The sequence below is a fragment of the Rhinopithecus roxellana genome, chromosome 11 (assembly GCF_007565055.1).
Source record: "Rhinopithecus roxellana isolate Shanxi Qingling chromosome 11, ASM756505v1, whole genome shotgun sequence".
Lineage (NCBI taxonomy): Eukaryota > Metazoa > Chordata > Mammalia > Primates > Cercopithecidae > Rhinopithecus > Rhinopithecus roxellana.
In genome coordinates this window covers 67796668-67818446 of record NC_044559.1, presented here as the reverse complement: position 1 = coordinate 67818446, position 21779 = coordinate 67796668, and the positions used below count along the sequence as shown (strand labels likewise).

Here is a 21779-nt window from a genome sequence, read left to right as displayed (position 1 = left end):
AGAGCATAGACTTACACAAAACAAGAAACATTGTGGGTCAAGTTATATTCTATTGGTGCTATATAAATTAATGGAATGTGTTAAAGATACAAATGGTTTACAATTGCATAATTCTTCCTGTGAAAACTTTAATCTTTGGCCTCAATATTTTTATTTTACTATAAACGTGATTAGTTTTAATGCCCATTATACTCATTATGTTTGTACCATGATTAATGTGGCGAATGTTAAATTTTTATAATTCCATTTTAATCAGTCATGGAGATTCATGTTTTAATTAGAAGAGCACCCCATTTTATAATAAATTAAAGAATGATTGTAGGAAAAATGTAAATAAATCTTGATATTATGAAAGTGATGGTCAAAAATTTATGGAGCAAGAATTTGATATCTATAGCTTAATTTATGACAATTTCATCATGATAACTCAATAAAAAGGGTTTTACATTCCTAATAATGTTTTGTGAATATATTAATGGCAATTATGTATTTATACTATCAAAATCTAACATTTGCATTTAATTTTCAATATTATTTTAGATCATTAGTGAAATATTCATCAATAACTCTTTCTGTTCATATCACATTAATAAAGTGACCATTTTGGTATAACTGCTGCCTATGGATTTAAATAATTTATTAATTCTTCTAAGCCTCATTTTCAAATGATTACAGATTTAAGAAGGAATTTTGTGGTTGGCTGACCTGTGGTTCCATTTCTTATTAAGGCTAGGTTCATCAAATATAGCAAAAAAATACACACACACACACACACACACACACGCACGCACTCACACAGAATAACCAGTTTGAATTTCAGATCAACCGCTATTTTTTTAGGGACATATAAATATGTCCCTATATTTTATCTGCCAACATAGATATATACAAGGTAAGGCACATAATAATCCCAATTCCTCTTTTCTAGTCTAAAAACTGTATCTGGTTACATTAAGAAATGTACATGTAGACATTTCTTTTATAAGTCAAGAAGAAAGGAGCAGTTTCTGTTGAGGAAGGCGATCCTAGGAATGCTCAGGAGGGTAAATTGCATGGTAGGTTGTTTACTCAGCACTTTTAGGATTAAAGACAGAGAAACAAAGGCCACTATTCAGAAACTGTTGCTCATGGATGACTGGATGAGCTTCTTGGCAGGGATGAGACTTTATGAGATTCTAGATTGGTTGCACAGTACAACACGGCTTTGAGGAGGAAGCCATTCTTGCACCCTGTGCATGGAACCAGGAAACTTTCTCAGGCACCACTGGGATGAGAAGTGGTGGAGGCCCCCCTGTCCACACCATTAGCATAGGCACAGGACAGACAATGCTTTTTAAAGGCAGTGATCGGGGTTCCCCAATTAAATTCCACCATTACATGGTGGCATGTAATCCCAGCTCCTCGGTAGGCTGAGGCAGAATTGTTTGAACCCAGGAAGTGGAGGTTGCAGTGAGCCGAGATTGCGCCACTGCACTCCAGCTTGGGTGACAGAGCAAGAATCTTTCCCCCATGTCCCCCACACCAAAAAAAAAAAAAAAAAAAAAAAAAAAAGCCCACATGTATAACAGTGTGAACAGTGTGTGTGTGCACTTGTGTGTGTGTGGTAGACTTTAGTGGATTTCTTATTTAATTACTGGGGCTTCAGTCTTTTTATGCAGAAGCCCATATACCAGGTCCTTCGGACAGTTGTCTAATAAATGTCTTCTACTTTTATCTTTTATTAATATATCTTAATACATCAAGGAACTAAAATTAAGTTTTAATTTGCAGATAGTTTAAATTGACCCATAATCATTTCACATATTTTTGTGATATATGTGACGCAGTTCACTATTGAACATATTTGCACTTATATGCAGAAAAAAACAACAACAACATGCTAAGATAGAAGCGAAATTTAAATTAAAAAAACGAATAAATAGCCCTCCTTCATACTTAGGTAGTCAGCAATTGAAAGGCATTTATAACTGGATATCTATTTAGATTGAAAATTAAACATTTTTAATTTTTTATTTGTTTAATTTTCAATCTAAATGTTTAATTTTCAATCTAAATAGATATCCAGTTATAAATGCATATTTTTCTGAAAATTAGCATTTTCTATAGTAGATTTTATTTGTTTTCTATTTTTGCTATTACTTAGTTCAAAAATTAGTTTAGTTTTGGAAATATTTTGTCCTTGATTATTTCACACAGTACCAAGTCATAAACTAAACATTTAAAAAGTCTCCTGTATGTTTACTTTCCTAAAAGCACTGCTGACTGTATGTATGGCCATAGGGTAAAGATTCAATGAAAATTAGACAAAAATGTGTATTATGTACATTCAAAATATTGTATAAAATTTTGGTACATTTTTTGATTCCAAAGGAATCACTGACTCCCGATTAAGTTGCATCTTCAGAGAACTGGATAAGCAATGTATCTCACTGTGGTTTTCACATAGAGGAAAAGAGAAAAGTGAGGAGAAATATTTCCTCTGTCTCGATGGAAACTGAGTTTTCCATCTATGATGATTCATGAACTTCAACAATGTATGGCCTATACTAAATCAGCCACCAGATTCCAGTGTAACATTCCTCAGGACAATAGTCTGTGAAGATGCAGTCTGATGCCGAATAGAAGAACATTGACTAGAGGCAATGGAAGGTGGTTAAAAATTAGCCATTTTTCCTATTAGATTGGAAATAGATTTTGATTCCTAGATATGTATGAACACTTGAGGATTTTTCAGGTAAAAGGCATAGTAATGGCCAGGTGCTGTGGCTCACGCCTGAATCCCAGCACTTTGGGAGGCCGAGGCGGGCAGATCATCTGAGGTCAGGAGTTTGAGACCAGACATTATGGCAAACCCCCGTCTCTACTAAAGATACAAAAATTAGCCGTGCGTGGTGGTGGGCACCTGTAATCCCAGCTACTTGGGAGACTGAGGCAGGAGAATTACTTGAACCCAGGGGGCAGATGTTGCAGTGAGCCGAGATCCTGTCACTGCACTCCAGCCTGGGTGACAGAATGAGATTTCCTCTCCAAAAAAAAAAAGGCATATTTTAAGAAGCCATTGGGTATTGGTGAGTTATATGAATAATGAATACACAGAAAAATATATGGGTCTTAAAAGCATAGTGTATAGTGAAAATAGTTAAGAAAATTAAGTATATAACAAAATGTTATTTATATAAATTCACATGTGTGCATATAAAACAACAATATGTGGCCGGGCACAGTGGCTCACGCCTGCAATCCCAGCACTTTGGGAGGCCAAGGTGGGTGGATCACCTAAGGTCAGGTGTTGGAGACCAGCTTGGCCAACATGCTGAAATCTCGTCTCTACTAAAAATACAAAAGTTATCCAGGCGTGGTGGCGGGTGCCTGTAATACCAGCTACTCGGGAGGCTTAGACATGAGAATTGCTTGAACCCAGGAGGCGGAGGTTGCAGTGAGCTGAGATCACTCCATTGCACTCCAGCCTGGGCAACAAGAGCGAAACTCTTTCTCCAAACAAACAAACAAACAAACAAAAATAAAAAATAAAAAACATAACAAACAAAGGCAACCAAAAAACCCAATATGCATTGCTCAAGTAATCTATGAGTGAATGGATGAGTAAGAGTGGAGGGTGAGGGCAAAGGGACATTGGTTAATATTGATTACAATTCCTATCATAATGTTTGCTGCCCTGATCATAAATATTTTTGACATCTTTTTTTTTTTTCTGAGATCTTAGTCATCCACTAATATTAGCTACATATATTTTTGCTTCCTTCCATAATAACTAATTTTGCCAGGTCATACAACAAAGTTGCTTAGGAGAAACATAGAACAGTGTCTAGTTAGAATCTTGAGGAACAGAAAGTCACTTAAAGAAATCATATAAAAATTTTAGTTCAGGACAGTTACAGAGATGAGTTGAACAAGTGGGTGACCCAAGGGAGAGTATGGAACTAATCAGGAATTACTTCCTGAAGGAGCTGATGTTTGCAGTGTTACAGTAACAATGCTTTTGAAATCATTTTAAAACCCTCACTTCTATGATAATTGTGTCATCTAGCTACTGAAACATCTAAAGTACATTTATAGTACTTTTATATTATTGTTAGTCATCTAAAAGTATTTCAAATTGGAGATCTGTGATACTAATACAATCAGATATTTCTGTGTAACATATTGTTTCTATCAAAATTCTAAATTCAGTAACTAGATATAAAATAATAAACAAATCTCATAGGTCACATATGCTACTAAGAAAATTCTGTTGTTAAATTAAAAAGTATTAATGATTCTCTTTTGTTCCAAAACCATGAAAGTTTGAAAACATAAACATGTTTTAAAATTGAGAAGTAACATCAAGAGCTTGTGCATATTCTTCTATTTTCACATTGAAAATAGTGAGGTTTGGCTGTGTCTCCACCCAAATCTCATCTTGAATTGTATTTCCCAGAAATCCCACATGCTATGGGAGGGAACCCGTGGGAGGTAATTGAATCATGGGGGGGGGGGGTGGTCTTCCCCATGCTGTTCTCATGATGGTGAATAAGTCTCACTAGATCTGATGGTGTTATAAAGAAGAATTCCCCCACACACTATCTTTTGTGCCTGCCACCATGTAAGATGTGGCTTTGCTCCCCCTTCTCCTTCCAACATGATTGTGAGGACTCCCCAGCCATGTGTAACTGTGAGTCTATTAGACCTCTTTCCTTCGTAAATTACCCAGTCTCGAGTATGTCTTTATTAGCAGTGTGGGAACGAACTAATACGTACATTGAATTAAAACTAAAATCAACAGCAATGAAAGTGCAATTGGTATAATTCAACCAAATATAATGAATGACACATTAGGAGTTATCACTTTAAAATATGGTGTTTCAGGCAGGGCGCAGTGGCTTACGCCTGTAATCCCAGCGCTTTGGAAGGCCGAGGCGGACACATCATGAGGTCAGGAGATCGAGACCATCCTGGCTAACATGGTGAAACCCCATCTCTACTAAAAATACAAAAAAAAATTAGTCAGGCGTGGTGGCAGGTGCCTGTAATCCCAGCTACTTAGGAGGCTTTGGCAGGAGAATCAGTTGAACCCGGGAGGTGGAGATTGCAGTGAGCCGAGATCATGCCACTGCACTCCAGCCTGGGTGACAGAGCGAGACTCTGTCTCTAAATAAATAAATAAAAACAAAATCTTGTGTTTCAGTTAATTTGAACTTTCAACCTGGCTTAATTAGACAAAGAACAACTTAAAACATTTAGTAGTATTTGTAAGTTTTAAAAAACCATGGGTATATTAACCTTATCTGTTTTGATTCTTAAGGTTAAACAAATTTTAGAAACTTTTAGCAATTTTTCACTTTCAATTGTTATGGTTAAATCCAGGGACTGGAAAAGTAATACTTGCTCTCTCTCTCTCCTAACTTTAACCTTTCTTTAATTAAAAGATGGACTTTTAAAAAAGTTAATTTTCTCTTTTCTGAAGGGTTTGGAAATTCAAACCATTGAATTTACCACTGTGAAAAGATTCTTCATTATGATTCTTATTTTTTTTATATAAAAGATGTCAGCAAATTAACAACTGAATTCACATTTAAGAACGCTGCTACCATAGGCTGTGTTGATTGATCACCAAGGTGAATTTAACATTAGGCTTTATCTCCAAACTTAATTTCTATTGAAACCAGTGTTAACTGACTCTTTTCAATTTTCAATATATTTTATTTTTTGTCTTTTACTGTGAATATGGTGGTTACCCATAAGAACAGTGTTTTCCTTTTTATATAAAACTTAATGCTATAAAAAGTCTTCAAATAGTTACTGATAATAATTTACATGATTTTAAGTAAACTAATAAGTTCTTGAGGGTAGAGCTGGAATAAATAGTTGTAGAATAAATACATAGTTAAAATAATTATTCTTTCTTTTTCTTCAGGTATCTCCACAGAATTTAGTATAATATTAAAATTGATATTAGTTATATAACAACTGCATAAATGTAAAGATCTAAAAATTTTTCTAAACCTTTATGTGTTTGTGTATGTACAAATAAAATCTGAAAATAAATTTTGGCCAAGTATAAATATGAATTCAAATCACTTTTTTTATTTTTTTTGAAATGGAGTCTCACTCTGTCGCCCAGGCTGGAGTGCATGGCGCAATCTTGGCTCACTGCAACCTCCGCCCCCTGGGTTCAAGCGATTCTTCTGCCTCAGCCTCCCGAGTAGCTGGGACTACAGGCATGCACCACCACACTCAGCTAATTTTTGTATTTTTAGTAGAGACAGGATTTCACCATATTGGCCCGGCTGGTCTCGAACTCTTGACCTCGTGATCCACCTGCCTTGACCTCCCAAAGTACTAGGATTACAGGCATGAGTCACCACACCTGGCCTCAAAACACTTCTTAAACAATTTTGAAGTTTCATAGTGAAATATATTATACTTCAAAGCATGTACCGACATATATAGTTTTACATTTTACATTACAATGAATTTGAGAAATTATTTTTGTTTTGGAGATGAAATGCAAATAAGTTATGTTTTAATAGAATTTTAGTTAGACAGGTAACATATATTCTTGCTTTCATTATTTTGTCCAACTCTGTGTTTTCATTTTAGGCATTAATTTTTTAGATATCTGTTGTTTTGTTTTGGCATATAAATGAAAGTTTATTACAAAATTCATATTATCATCAAGCACGTCTGCTTTTTTTTCTAATGGTTTATATTGACTTGAAACTAAAAACATTTCATGGATGAATGAAGTTTATTAATCTTATTACAAATCCTTTAGAAAATTTGACCATTACTCCATCTGGGAGTATTCATTTCCATGTAGCATTATATCAAACATGCAACACACATTATCCTTCTCCCAAAGTGTAATATAGTTGACCCTTAAACAATACCAGTTCAAACTGAATGAGTCTACTTACGTGTGGATTTTCTTTCACCTCTGCCACCCATGAAACAGAAAGACCAGCCCTTCCTCTTTCTCCTTAGCCTGCTCAGTGTGAAGATGACAAGGGTGAAGATCCTTATGCTGAGCCACTTACACTTAATTATTAGTACAGACATTATTCTCTTCCTTATGATTTCCTTAGTAATATTTTCTAACCTTTTTTTGTAATAATATAGTATGTATTAATAATACATAAGACATGAAAATATTTATTAATTCACTATGTTATCACCGACTTCCAGTCAACTATTAACTATTATCTGTTAACTGCTAGTAACAGTTAAATTTCGGGTGAGTCAAAAGTTATATGCAAATTTTGGACTGCACTGTAGGTGGCAACCCCCATGTTGTTCAGGTGTCAACTGAATATTCAATTCAAATAAACTAAGAGTATTCAGTGAGATGGTGAATGGAGTGAAAGTGAACGGTTCATCGTGAAGCATACCACACATGGATGCCCCATTCTAGAGCATGTTAATTGATAAAGATTAACTGTCAAAGCAAGCCTTCTCTCAGAGAGTATCTAATTTTATTTGGTTTTGTTCTTTCTGAATGGATGACCTTTTCTAAGTACCTTGAAGAAGTAAGGATGATATTCAAGTGTGGTATTTCATTGCTAGTCCAGAGGGAATTGTTCGTAAATTTCCTCCAAGTGTCTAACAGTATTAAAGAGCAATGTGTTTTTGGTACTTTCAGAAAATGACAATAGCATCTTGGAGAGAAATGCAGTATGGACATGCACACTTGACAACTAAATAGAAAGTGGCAATTACAACTTGTAAAATGTTAACATTTGTTGATAATTTAGCTTTTCAATTAGGAATACACCTACTCTGAAAGACTAGTCTTTTATAGGCACTTCATTACAAGCTATGGACATACATTTTCTCTAAAAATTAATTAATTATTTTATGTTGTTTTCCAGTATGGGGTTGAATTAATGGTATCATTTGGCTACCAAGTCTATTGTACCCAACTTAAACATTGGAAAATAGACTTTTGAAAAAAATACACTTTTATTTGGCAAAATTTTATGTATTGGGTATTTTCTGACAATAACTAAATCTGCATGGTTTTCTGTGAAAACATTATTTGTCCTTTTTTACCTCTGATTATAAGGATGGGTCTTAAGTCCTTATAAGATTACAAATCCGACATATTAACCAAAAGCTGTTTGGAAGTATTTGTTTTGGAAATGTCAAATTTGTACCAATGTGACTATAACACTTTTATATATTAATGAGTGGGCAGTTACAGAAATCAATATTACTAGACTGATTCAGATCATGTGTTATAAATGGAAGTTAACTGCTTCCACTGCAGTCCTTACAACCAGAGGTCAAATAAGAGAGCCAAGGAAGAGCTCTGATTTTTGTGAGTAAAAGCTCTGAGTTGAGATCATTTGAAGGAATCATACACTTTATTACTACTTGTTTCCTATTTGGAAGTGTATATAGAGATCATTATGTTGAAAATAATAATACATTTTCTAGGTTCAACCATCAAGAGATGTTACTAAAAGTCTATTATTAGAGAGGTCCTATAAAGGAAGCCAGAAATATAACAATAAGAAGACAGATAAGCTATTATCCTCCCCAACCTTCCTTAGTATAATATCCATCCTCATAGAGTTTTTCAGGTTCTTGCAGCAGCTGCATTTGATCCAGGGACATAAAATCTTCATATCTATTATATTGTTGGTGCTGTCAAAAGTACTATTACTAGATTTTTCTTTCTTTTCTCATTAAAAGTATAGAGTTTTACAGTTTGCGATAATTAGCACCCTGAAACTAAGGTGTGACTTGATTCCAAGTTTAAACCATTAAAACAGTTCATACATTTGCTGTCCAGTAGTAGATTTCATATTATAAAAGGGAAAATAGAATATTCCCCACTACCTACCTAGATTTTCCTTCATGTTGCCAATAGCAGGAGGCTTGGAAAGCAATACTCTGACATTGTTTTGTGATATTCATTGATTGTTCCAAAGTTGATTGCCTACTCTGTGAAAGGAAGGCTCTAAGAGGGAGGAGGTATGTCCTGGTCTCTAGAAATTTGTGGTACAGAAACATCTTTTCCCATGTTCTACTCCATGGAATAATGTTTCAAGGACATATAAATATGTTCATTCAGAGAAACCCACAAATTACCACTATTTCATTGTCCTATTGTACATATGGTATGTCAGACTCAAAAAAGTTCTGTAATAGAGAAAACTATCCAATTATAACTTGCTAAAACTCATGACTAAGGAATCATTTGGCAGTGCATATTAACATTGAAGGACCAAAGAGTGTTGATTGGGTCTTAGAGTGAAAATGTTGGATGAATATATTAGCTCTGAAAGCAGCTGTTTCATTCTTCATTGTAGTTTCTTTGTAAGTGACAATAAAACTAAGAATAAAGAATAAAGTTCAAATTTTACAGAAATATTATGATATATTAATAAGGATACCACACTATGACCTAACATGTTTTTCATTTAATGATGGTAATATGAATATTAGCTTATATATTAATATATTTAAAAGAAACTTGTTATAATAATATATGATAATTAAAGCAATGTTACAAATCATTGACTTCAGATAGGAAATGGAAACATCATAGATCATACATTGTTTTACACAGAAAATAGGTCAGACTTTGATACTAGCAGGATATGCCATCAAATAAAAACACATCAAAACGGTAAGCTTACCTTATTGGCTTAGTGTGAAATATATGCTGAGTTGTCACATAATTTGATACTGAATCTGAAAATTATTGCTAATTTGAATTTTCTTTCGTATAAACAGTTAAAATGTCAAAAGCTTTGAAATAGACTTTTACATGTGATTATTTTAAAATATCACAGGTTTTCAATGAGATCATAAAATTTGATGGAATCTCTATTGTTGCAAATGACAAAATTCGCTAATATACAATAAAGAAATGTAGTAGAATTATTGAAAATTTATAATTATTTCAAACTTCTGTTTAAACTACAATGTTGAGAGAAGAAGTTTCAAGAAACTTCATCCTGAAAGCCAGATCCTGACACCTATCTTTCTTCCCAACTGAACACTTCATCAGGAAGCGGCTGCTGGAATATAAGGGACTAGAATTGTTAGATGATCCATCAATTTCTTTCAAGTACAGCTATACTGACAGTTGGCAGTTGAACATTCCTCACATCTAATTGCGTTTACCTTTGTTGCTTTAAAATTTTTAGAATTTTTGTCATCTAATTTTCTCAGCTCCTTTTCACTTACAAAGAAGCAATATTAGAGAAACTCATTACTTCTGCAGCTGCAAACTAATGCTTTCAAATGTATTCCCTTGGTGTTATCATAGCACTACATATCTTGAAACAGGTGTTTTCCACTTACGCCTCTTTAATGATCCATTCTTCTTGTCATGTTGTCTAATAGAGTAAATATAACATCATAATTACTAAAATTTTAAGAATCAATTCACTGCAAACAGATCAATGTGTTTGTTCTAGTGACCTCTCTGAGATAATTTTCTACCATGCACTGCTTCTTTGCTTCAGCCATACTAGTCATCTTGTTGCTCTTCACGTACTCCAAGCCACACCAAGTTAGACCTTTTCAATTTCATTATTGCACTTTACATGAACACTCTGTTCCCTAATATCAGCATGCCTTTTACACTGATTTCATTCGGCTCTCTGCTGAAATGAAACCTTCACAGACAGACCTGTTTTCTCATAGTATCGGAAATATTGCCCTCAACACCTGCACCACCATTTCCTTCCTTACATGATTTATATTTCATCACAACCAAAATCCCTGCATGACATATTCTGTATTTGCTTGTTTCCTTGTTTGTTGTTTATCTCTCTTCATTTACTCCTCATGGACTGTAAATTCCAAGATAGCATAATTGTATGTGTTTTGGTCATTGCATTTCTTTAGTGCTTAGAAGAGTGCCTGGCATAATGAAGGCACTAAATAATTTTTTAATAATTAATATTAAAAAATTGTAATATATTAATATACTAGCTAGGTGGTTTATATTGCATAAAGTCCTATTTTCTAAATCCTTGTATTAGTTTCAGAACTAAAAATAAGTGTGAAGGAGACAGAATGTACTGGAGCTTTTTGAATATTCACTATGCTTAATACACTCTAATATAAATTACTTTCATTTTATATTAAATATTATAAGGCAGTCATTTTATGAATATTACTTTAAATAATTTTGGGGTACCTGTATCCAAAAAGAAACCAGAAAATTTCTCTAAACATTACTGTATGGCTCTAAAAATATCAGCAGTTTTATTTTGCTGATTTCAAAAGCAGTTTCCTGAGGTGGAAAACTGCTCTAAAGAGAGCACAGAGCCAAGTATTTGTCTGATAATCGTTCCTTGGGAATATTTTACAACTCCCTAAATTTATATTTCAGATTATGCAGTTGTCTCATATGTGTGATAATTTTAATCTAAAGCAAAGGCAATGTAATACTTGAAATACAATTCTTATATTTTTACCTAATAACAGATTTTGAAAGATCAGTAACTAATTTGAAGAGATTTGTTCTAGTTACTGATTTGTTTTATGCGACCACCAGAGCCGGCGCCAGAGAAAAAGGCAAGTAAGCAAGATAAAAGGAAACTTTATTAGCTAGCCAATGTAAAGAAGGGGCAAAGTTCACCGGTCTCCCGCGGCGGAGGCCGAGGAAGTCGCTCCGGCATTCCCGCTCGCAGTTCCTGGGTCCCGCGTATGAGGAGAAGCCGAGGAAGTTCGTGCCGCGCGCCTGCCGAGAGCTCTTTAAAAACCAACTCTCACATGAACTCATTACTGCAGGGAAGGCACAAAGGTATTCATTAGGGAGCCACTCACCATGATCCAAACACCTCCCACCAGGACTCACAGTTCAACATGAGATTTGGAGGGGAGAAAACATCCAAACTATATCCTATATTTAGGGAATTTTGCTTTTGATATGGCTTTTATAATAGTGACCTTAAAAAACAAAGTTTTAACATGGCGAACAACTAAAAGTAATGATTATTGCCTTTGCTAATGCCAAGTTAAACAGACGACAACATTTGTAAGAAGAAATAGTGTATAACAGATAATAAGGAAGTTGTGATAATAAGTCTGTTTTCAGAAAGTCAAGCTTTTCATTAAGTCTGGATGGAAATCAATAGCATTTGAGAACATTTTCAACTTTGCCTTTGTGTATATAGGCGAAGATATGATAGATATCTCATAGTAAATCCTGCATTTAGTGTAAATCACTGCATTCCTAGAATAAGTAAATATATATTACTTTATACAAAAAGGCATTCTTAAAAGTCATATATAAATCAGATTTTATGCTCTTTGAATATCAAGCCATATTTCTCATTGACTGACACTGTAATTTCAGAGATGTGTTCTCAAAGAAAAATAATTGGTTCCTGAGCCTCAAAATTTCATATCAGAAAGCAGCAAACGTCTTTCTAACTTAAATTTTAAAATAAATGAATATTTTTATAATAAATTATTTCTATTAATACTTAAGTGGAAAACTATGCTTAGAATCATCCAGTATTGTGTTAGACACCTATGAAGACTAACTCTAAAATGTGAAGAAAGCAGCGTTGTCTTTTATAAAATATTTTTCTTTGTAAAAATTGTCTAAGAACCTCTTAATAGTGTTTATCTTTCTACTTCTTGGTGGCTGTATTTGTTCACCTGCCAGGTCTTTTCTAAACATGGTTATTACAGATGATAAAGCTGTCAAAAAATGTAGCATCAAATTCCAGTATTTTTAAGAAACAAGAGAAGTTATTTATAAATGTAATATTGGTGTAAACAATTCAACTAACTGTAAGAATTTAAGATGAAAGCTCTTCTGACTGTCCCATGTTTGAGGGAAAAAAAGCTCTATTTTGCCCCAATTTAAGACACAAATATGCCTTTTGGATTTGTCTTTGTTTTTGTATTATGTAGGGAAAAATAGCACTATTATGATAAAATGGCAGTGTTAAATGTAGTTTTTTTTCTAAATTATTATTATTATATTCTCTCTGCCTCAGGAGACCAATATTTAGTTTAAAATAAATATACTGGCATTAGGGTGATGATGTATAGACATAGACAGAAATAGAACTATGTTCACATGATTACTCTGAATGATTTTATATTAAATATCATACTTTTTATTGCAGTATTTTACTGAGCTTTATGTTTTCTTATTTCTGAAAATAGCTTATTTGGATAAAACTAAGACCACTTTCAGTAATGTAGAAGGACTCACATTTCCTTAGAAACACAGTAAAATATTCTGAAGATATTCTCATCATGATATTTCACTTGAAATTGTTATTTCTGTTATTTTTTTGAGAAAATTCTTTGAGAAATCAAGGATGAGTTCTCTGAGTATTTGATACAATTTGGAAATTTCTGTTTGTTTTGATTGTTTTTAAAATTTATTTTTTTGAGTAATTAACCTTTCCACACCTGATTAAATGAACATTTTTTGACCATTGTTATCCTAGAAGTGGACAGAGTATGGATGAGCATAACACTAAACATAGGTAACTTATAACAGATGTTTATATATGACCTGGAAAGCTAAAGGTTTATCTTGCTGCATTTCTATCTGCAGTAAAAGGTCTATCACATCTTGTTTGATACTTTTGAAAGCACTGAAGCATCTTATTGCATAGGTAATTTTACTATCTTCATGGTCCATAAACCATATACATCTTTTAAATGAATATTTATAGTAGTCATTCTTAAAGGTGTATCTTATAGATCCAGGTCATTAGTAGCTTAGGAGGGACCAAGTTAAACATATTACATGGGAGTACGGTAGATGTGGTGATGCGTAACTAGGAGAATTGTGGACAAAGTGATTTGTCGCCTTATTGCCTCTTCAAAGGAGGACGTGTTGTCCCAGCATTGAGTGCTTTCTGCAAACATTCTTTCTCTCTCAGCAACACCACTCTCTCCACCATTCCCTCTCTCAGAGATTTCAACTAGCATCAGACAGCTGCCTTCTCAAAGTTACCCCTCCCAGGATCCTGCATGCAGTGACAGATGCAGCGAGGGCATGGCTTTAAGACCTGGCTATCTTTGCTCAGTGATGAATAATGTGAGATTTTTTTTTTTAATCTCCAGAGCATCCCTAGTGATCAAGGCCCTGTGGAGATGACTCAAAAAATTACATTTTCTCTTCCAACTTCTAAGCGTGGAATCCTTGAATGACAATAGCGTTAGTAACTGGCATTAAACTAACTATATTTCATTAGATACTTGACATCCTCTTTTGGATGTCCTGATAACATGTCCAATTAGCTTGTTCAAAACCAAACTCATAATTCTGTTCTTTTAAACCAGGGTTTTGTTTGGTTTGGTTTGTATGTATTTATTTTTATTTGTTTATATTCTCCAATTTTGTCTTTTGGTACAAATACACATAATGTAATTATCACTAATTACATTTATATTATTGTTCAGTCATCATTATTGTCCATCCCCAGAACTCTTTACAATCTTTAAAACTGAAAAATTTTCCCTCCCTTAGCCGCTGGCAACCGTTATTTCACTGTCTGTTCTGAGGATTTTGACTACACTGAGTACCTCATATAAGTAGAATAATAGAGTATTTGCCTTTCTGTGACTGGCTTGTTTTACTTGATATAACAACCTCAAGGTTCACACATGTTGTAGCATATATTAGAATTTCCTCCCTTCTTAAGGTTGAATAATATTTTATTGCATACAAAAACCACATTTTACTTATCCATTCTACTGTTGATAGACTCTTGAGTTGCTTCTAAATTTTAGCTATTATTAGTAATGCTGTTAACAACATGGGTATAAAAATACATATTTAAGAAACTATTGGGTACATACCTAGAAATGGAATTGCAGAATCATATGGTAATTTCACGTTGAATTTTCAAGGATTCACCATACTATTTTTCACAACAGTTTCACATTTTATATTTATTCCCACTAACAGTGCACAAGGGTTTTATGTTCTTTACATTCTTGCCAAATCATTATTTTCTGATTTATTTTGATAAACACCATCCTAAATGGGTATGAGCTGGTATCTCATTGTAGTTTTTTTTTTTAATATCTGATGGGTAATGTGCTGATGTCGTAACAAGGTTCGAGGGTGGCACATCTTGCACCTGCATGTGAACACCCAGTCATCACGCTTATGAACTACAAAATAATCTCATTGTAGTTTTTATTTGCATATTCCTAATGATTAGTGATGTTGAGCATGTCTTCAAGTGTTTATTTGCCATTTGTATATCTTCTTTGGATAAATGTCTATTCAAGTGTTTTGACTATTTTTGAATCAGGTTGCTTGTTTTTTGTTATTGAGCTTTAGGAGTCCTCTGTATATTCTAAATATTAATCCCTTACTAGATATACGTTCTGCAAATATTTTCTTCCATTGGGTAAATTGCCTTTTACTCTAGTGATAATTTTCTTTTGAGGCATGCATTTTTACTTCTTTTTTTTTTTTTTTTTTTTTTTTTTTTTTTTTTTTTTTTTACTTTTTATTAAGCTCGTTTTCCTCTTTTTAATGTTGTGTGAACATCAGGTATCTAATAATTGCCAAATCTGCAGTATTAAAACTTATCTTTCTTGTAAGAGTTTATAGTTTTAGGTCTTCCATTTAGGTCATGGATCCATTTTGACTAAATTTTTGTATATGGTGTTAATAATCCAACTTTATTATTTTGCATATGGATAGCTCATTTTCCCTGCAACATTTATTGAAAATACTGCCTTTTCCCCATTGAATACTCTTGACACCATAATTTAAAATCATTTGACCATATATGTGAGACTTTACTTCTAGGCAACCTTTCCTATTACACCGGTCCATATGTCTGTCTTCATGCCAGTACCACAATGTTTTGATTACTGTAGCTTTATAGTAAGTTTGGAAATCAGGATTCTGAGTGTTCTAGCTTATTCTTTTCCAGGATCAATTTAGCTATTTGGAGTCCTTTGAGATTCCATATGAATTTCAGGATGAGTTTTTATGTATTTCTGCTTTAAGACATCATTGGGATTTTGATAAGGATTGCATTTTCTATAGATTTGCTCTGAATCTGTGGTGTTGACATTGTAACAATGTTAAGTCTTCCAATCATGAATATGCCATGCCTTTTCATTCATTTTTATATTCTTTAATTTCTTTTGGAATGTTTTGTAGCTTTTATAGGACAGATCATTTATTTTCTTGGTTAAATAAAAAGTAGTTTATTGTTATGATGCTATTGTAAATTAAATTATTTTATTAATTTTGTTTTTGGATTATTCTTTGTTATTGTATAGATATGTACTTGATTTTATGTGGTGACCCAATTTATTGGTTCTGCCATTTTTAGTGGAATCTTTATCATTTTCTGTAAATAAGATTAATATTATCTGTAAACAAAGATAATTTGACTTCTTCCTTTCCAATTTTGTGCCTTTTATTTTTCTTTTCCTTACATATTTTTTTCTGGCCAGATCTTTTTGTACTATATTGAATAGTAGTAAGCTCAGATATCCTTGCCTTATTGCTTATCATAGAGGGAAAACTCTTAAGTTTTTCACGATTGTCTATGATGTTTTATATGGGACTTTTACATATGAAATTTTATTAGGTTAAGGTGGTTTCCTTATATTTCTACTTTGTTGAGTGTTTTTTTTTTTTTTTTTAATCATGAAAGGGTGTAAAATTTTGCCAAATGCTATTTATGCAGCAATTGAGATAACCATGTGATTCTTACCCTTCATTGTTAATACGGTAGATTACATTTGACAATATTTGTATGTTGAAATATCTTTGATTTCCATTAGTATTAATAAATCTCTTTTGCTCATGGCCTATAGTCATTTTAATTTGCTGCTTATTAACTTGTTTTGCTAGTAATTTTTTGAGAATTTTTGCATCAGTGTTTACAAAGGATATGTCTATGGTATTAGGGTAATGCTGTCTTATAGAATGAGTTTTGGAAATGTTCCCTTATGACAACATTTTTGGAAAAGTTTGAAAAAGATCGATGTTAGCTCTTTAAAGTTTTATGGAATTCACTGGTGATGCCATCAGGTCCAGGGCTTTTGATGTCGGGAGATATTTTATTACTGATTCAATCTCTTACTAGTTATCAGTCTGTTTACATTTTTATTTTATCATTATTTAGTCTTGATAAGTTTTGTATCTCTAGGAATTTTTCCATTTCATATGTTATCAGATTTCTAAGCACACAGTTTTTAATAGTACTCTCTTATAGTCATTTTTATTTCTGTAGAATTGATAGCAAAGTCACCATTTTCATTTCTCATTTTAGTAATTTGAGTCTTCTCTGTTTTTCTCTTAGTCCGTCTAGCCAAAAGTTTACTAATATTGTTGATCTTTTCAAACAACCAGCTTTTGGTTTCATTGTTTTTCTATCATCTGTTTTGTCTTTCTCTGCTCTAGTCTTTATTATCTCCTTTCTTCCACTTGCCTTCAGTTTGTTTTTCTGGTTTAAGTTGTAAAGTGGTTGATTTGAGATCTTTTTCTAAATTAAAAGAAAATATTTCTTACTTTTTAATGTAAGCATTTATACCTATACATTTCTCTCTTAGCACTGCTTTTTCTCTGCCTCATAAATTTTGGCATGTTGTGTTTTAGTTTTCATTTATCGCTAAATACTTGTACATTTCCCCTGTTATTTCTTCTTTGATCAATTGGTAATTTAGAAATATATGTTTAATTTCCACAAATTTTTTGATTTTTCCACTTTTTCTTTTGTTACTAATTTCTAACTTAATTTTGTTGTAGTTGGTAAAGATACTTCATATGATATCTTTTAAACCTATTGAGATGTAATTTGTGGCCTAACACATAATCCAACCTGGAAAAGGTTCCGTGTGCACTGGAGAAGAATGCATATTCTGTTGTGGGGTAGAATATTCTGTAAATATCTCTTACATCTTGTTGGTTTATTGTGTTTTTTAAGCCCTCTGTTACTATTTATTTCTTTACTTATCTTCTGATTGTTTTATCCGTTAATAAGGGTAGATTTTGAAGTCTTCAATTATTATTGTAGAACCATTTATTTTTCCTTCAATTATATCAAAATTTCCTTCTAATGGTCTGTTATGTACACATTGATATTTGTTATAGCTTCTTGGAATATTGAACCTTTTATTAATAATGTCTTCCTTTGCCTCTTGTAACCTTTTAACAGTTATTTACAGTCTATTTTATCTGGTATTAGTATAACCACCCCAGTACTCTTATGGTTACTATTTACATGGCGCGTCTTTTTCTATCCTTTCACTTTCAGTCTGTTAGTGTTTTCAGATATAGAGTGAGTCTCTCTTAGACAGTATATAGTTGGATCATGTCCATAATCCATGCTGCCAGTATCAGTCTTTTGTTTGAAGGGCTTTGCCATTTAAAATTAAAGTAATTGTTAATAAGAAGATAACTATACCTGTCATTTTGTTATTTTCTAGATGCCGTGTAGCTTTTATATGAATTTCTTGTATTACTCTCTTTTTTAGTATTGAATTTATAATTTATAGTGAACATTTAAATTCCTTTCATATGTGTTTTAATGTATATTCTATAATTATTTTCTTTGAGGGTACCATGAGTATTAACAGTCAACACTCTAAAATTATGATACTCTAATTTGAATGTATATTAGCTAAAGTTCAATAATATACAAATCTCAGCTCCTATAACATCTTCAGTCACTTTTTTTCAGTTATTAATGTGACAAAATTATGTCTGTATACATTGTGCATTCAAAAACATAAAGTAATAATTTTTAATACATTAGTATTCTCCATTATGTAGAAAACAAAATGTAGAAGTACAAACCAAATTTATAATAATGGGAACTTTAATAATTGTTTAATATATTGGTCTCTTAAAGTATGTGGAAAAGATAAACTGAAGTTACAAACCAATGTTACAGTAACACTAGCTTTTATATTGTCCATGCATTTACCTTTACTGAGATACTTATTCATATAGCTTTGAGTTACTATCTAATGTCCTTTTATTTTAAGCTGCAGGATTTCCTTCAGCATTTATAGCAGTTAATGAACTACCTTAGTTTATGTATGAGAATACTTTATATATTCTCTGGGGGATAGGTTATGGAATTTTCATTCAGTTGTAATTTTCAGCTCCTGAATTTTTTTTGTTCATTTTTAGCCTTTCTATCTCTATTGATATTTTCATTTTGTTCATCCATTGTTTCCTTGACTTTCTCTATGTCTTCCTTTAGTTTGTTGGACATCATTATAATGGTTATTTTAAAGTATTTATCTAGTAGATCCACCATCAGATCTTTCTCGGTGACTTTATTTTGCTTTATCTGTTTTCTTTAAATGAATCATACTTTCTTGTTCCTGTGTGTGCCTTGTGATGATTTGTTGAAAACTGGACATCTGAATTTAATTAAATGTTAAATCTTGAAATCAGATTTTCTCCCTTCCCTAGGGCTTGCTGTTTTTGTTATTATTTTGTTTATATTGTTGCAGACTGTGTTTGTGCTGAAGATCAGCCTGAGTTGTAAACTTAAAGTCTTTTATTAGTATTTTATGAACCTGCACCATTTCTTGATGATGCACTGAAACTTTCTAATTTTCCTCATGTTTGCAGTTGCTCTGGAAATATACTATTCTTCAGTGTTTGATTCTCAAAGGGGTAAAGGAAAAATGGTGGTGGTGGTGGGGGAACAGCCTTTTAAGTCTCTTGGAAGTCACATTAGCCAGGAAGAGTGGGTTTTAGAACAGAAGGGAGTGCAACAACAATGGCTACCACCTCTTTGTCTCTCCCATTGTGCTCAGAAGCAGCAATCAACCATCAGAGCACAGATCCTTGATAACTGAAGGGTGTGGTCATTTTTGCTCATGGTAGTTTTTGCAAGCTAGAGACAAGCTGCAGCAGAAATACTTGCAAAGCTCCCTGTCTTGGGATTAGGGGTGGGGATGGATAGCTGCTCCTGAGCTAACAGCTGAAATTAACTAAAATTTATTTATTTTTTTATTTTAATTTTTTTTTTGAGACAGAGTCTAGCTCTGTCGCCCAGGCTGGAGTGCAGTGGCCAGATCTCAGCTCACTGCAAGCTCTGCCTCCCAGGTTTACGCCATTCTCCTGCCTCAGCCTCCAGTGTAGCTGGGACTACAGGCGCCCGCCACCTCGCCCGGCTAGTTTTTTGTATTTTTTAGTAGAGACGGGGTTTCACCGTGTTAGCCAGGATGGTCTCGATCTCCTGACCTCGTCGTGATCCGCCCGTCTCGGCCTCCCAAAGTGCTGGGATTACAGGCTTGAGCCACCGCGCCCGGCCAACTAAAATTTATTATCCACACTTCCTCCTGGAAGTTGTAAGTTTCACTAAATTCAAGAATTCCAAAATAGTTGTATCAGAGAGATTTTGCCAGTGTAATTACTACTTGTGTATAAAGAGATTTCCAGTGCTTGCTTTTCCATCATCTTCCCGGAATTCTCTAAACCTGACTCTTTCACAATATTTCCATGAATGACATCACTGTCTATCCTGTTATGTAAACCAAAATTTATACATCCTTCTCTTTATCCCACATGTATCATTTCTCACAAAGTTATTTCAATTTTAACTTATAAATATCACATAAATAGTTAATTACTATTGCTTGGGTGCCTGCATACTCCTGAGCACTGATTTCATATCTTTTAATTACGTATCTCAGCAAGGGCTTGGTATGCTCAGGTATGCCATGTGGACACTGGAGTTTATAGATGTATGACACATTTCTCAACTAAGTGACAAAGCTGGGTTTTCTATACAGGTCAATTCGATTCTACACATTTTACTAAACATGATGCCTCACATTTATTTTCTGGAAAATGGCTTCCAGATTAGGCTAAACAAAAGTTTTAAAACTATTATGAATAAATATTTTTAAAATAATATATACAATTTTTATATCAAATATATAGATTTCTAATATTTCAAAACTATTTTAATTCATCCTTATAATAACTGTATAAAATAGCTAATCTTATTCAATTTCACTGATTAACAGTGTATAAATCAGTAAATAAGGGACAACAATGGTATTCCAGTATAAATTTCCAGCTAAACTGAAGTTCCCTGTTCTTCAGTGCTTTGTTATAATGTCCACTTGGAACAGTAAGCCCTTAAAATGCTGACAAAATCATGAATTGTTAAAATAAATTCACAAATGTTGCTACTCTTGAGAAAACATGCACAGACAGAGCACTGAAAATATGACAGAAAATCAAAGGATGTCTATGGTTAATGTGTTATAATATTAAATAAAAAGCACAACTGTAGAAGCTCTGTCAATTAATGACTATTAATAAAAGTCTCCTGACTTGCCTCCCAGACTAAAAAATCATAAAATGACATTTAATATTTTAATTGAAAAATTAATCTTAAACTGGGGCAGTCTCTATTACTAGCAAATGTTATGACTGTAATAATATTGGGTTATTTTCTTATTTTACTAACCATGCTACTTTCTTTTTTCTGTTCTCCCCAAAATGAATCCAAATTCAAGAAATTTGAAGTGTCAGTTATTGGCATCTTGGAAAAACAGGCTGCTCTCCTCTTTCCACAAGTTTACTATGGTATTTCCTTGAAATAATTGGTTTTAAAATGTACCAGGTAAGATGTTTGTCTTAAGGCAAACATGTGGTACTCTCTTCATGTAATTTATTTATGTACTAAGTGGATTAAGAGGCATGTTTGGGAACAGGGCATCTTATCAGCAGCCTTCAAATAATTCTATTTCAGAATTGTACTCTTTCGAAGACTATAATTAAGACACCTGAAGAAATATTATCATTCCTAAACAATCTTTATTGTCCT

At 33.1% G+C, this 21779-nt stretch overlaps 1 protein-coding gene and 1 non-coding gene across 2 annotated transcripts in view; one reads left to right on the top strand and one right to left on the bottom strand.

The window, feature by feature from the left end:
* PCDH15 (protocadherin related 15) overlaps window positions 1-21779 on the top strand; it is a 1888416-nt gene that overhangs the window by 33583 nt on the left and 1833054 nt on the right. The window lies entirely within an intron of this gene.
* LOC115900601 lies at window positions 15026-15129 on the bottom strand. Its single transcript, XR_004060270.1, has one exon. It is a non-coding gene; the product is annotated as a small nucleolar RNA U13 (small nucleolar RNA).